The sequence below is a fragment of the Meles meles genome, chromosome 18, assembly GCF_922984935.1.
Source record: "Meles meles chromosome 18, mMelMel3.1 paternal haplotype, whole genome shotgun sequence".
Taxonomy (NCBI): domain Eukaryota; kingdom Metazoa; phylum Chordata; class Mammalia; order Carnivora; family Mustelidae; genus Meles; species Meles meles.
The window spans coordinates 39,964,558-39,965,831 of record NC_060083.1 but is presented as its reverse complement, the minus strand read 5'-3'; positions in this window follow the sequence as shown (position 1 = coordinate 39,965,831).

Sequence of the window (1,274 nt, the reverse complement as noted above, 5' to 3'; positions counted from 1 at the left end):
GCCAAAGGCAGACGCTTAACAACTAAGCCACCCAGGCACCCCAAATAAAATCTTTTTTTTTAATTGGTGGTTTTTCTAGGCGACTTCTAAAATGCACAGTGGATTCATTTGCATTATTAACATCCAGGCAAAAAAGTTCCATGAAATAGTTGTATTAATATGGATAGTAAGGTGTGTGGGTGTAGGAAATGTCAATAATAAGGGCTTTTTTAAAAGCTAGTAAGTAAAATTAAAGGAGATATATCCAGGATACTGAGGACACTTATCCCTGTAGACAGAGTTTAAAATGGAAGAGCATAATTTTGGTGACACGGAAGGTGATTTGAACGTTCAACAGAACCCCCAGTAAAAGTTTTCTGGCTTACTTACTATTTTCCGCCATCCATTCTTCTCAGTGGAATGCCACCAATTTTGTGCTAAGGCAGTAGAAGGAATGCTCATTCTTCTGCCTGAAATGTAAAGTGTCTTCAGGGGCATAAATTCCCCAGTTAGATGGCATGGAAAGTTTCTTTCCAGACAGATGGATACTACACCTTGGAGAAGAGGCACTTCTAACCACCCATAGATAGCAATTGCGGTATAAAGAAATAATTACTCTGGCACTTGTTAAACCACTAAGAGAGACTTTACCTAGGAGTATTGCCATAGGGACATTACAATAGATAAAGATTGCGCTCAACTCCAAATACAATAAGGACAAGTAGGTGGAAAATTACTAAGAAAAGACATCAAGGGTGGGGGAGGGGGATTCTTGCTGAAGACAGGCCAGGGATTGATCACTTATCAAGGAGATAAGGAATTCCCTCTAATGACTTTATTCTTACTGCATTTAAGAACACTACCTTGGCAGAGTTAATGCTAAAAAATAATTTCTTTATAGGAAGGGAAAGATGAAACACTGAAACAAGGGCATCCAGGGAGATTGCTGGGTCTCCTTTAGGAGCAGGCAGAAGGATGACTAAATGCCAAAGAGGGTCTCATCTGTAGGGCTCTTAGTGAAGCGCTATGTAGAGGCAGGTGAACAATGAAGATGACCTCTCGATGGCCCTTTCTTGTTCAGGACTGAAAGAAATAAACTTCTGGGGTTTTTCTTTTTTTCAAGGTAAGTAAACGGCTCATTCTAGGGGAAGAAATAGGCTCCTTGGGGAACTCTTCCGGATGAGCGAAAACCACATAGTGCAGCGGGGCACCCCTGGGGCCCACTCACCTGAGCACTACAAGTCCCAGCAAGCACCGCTGCAGGGGCGGGGCTTGGTAGCCGTTGTGACGTAGTG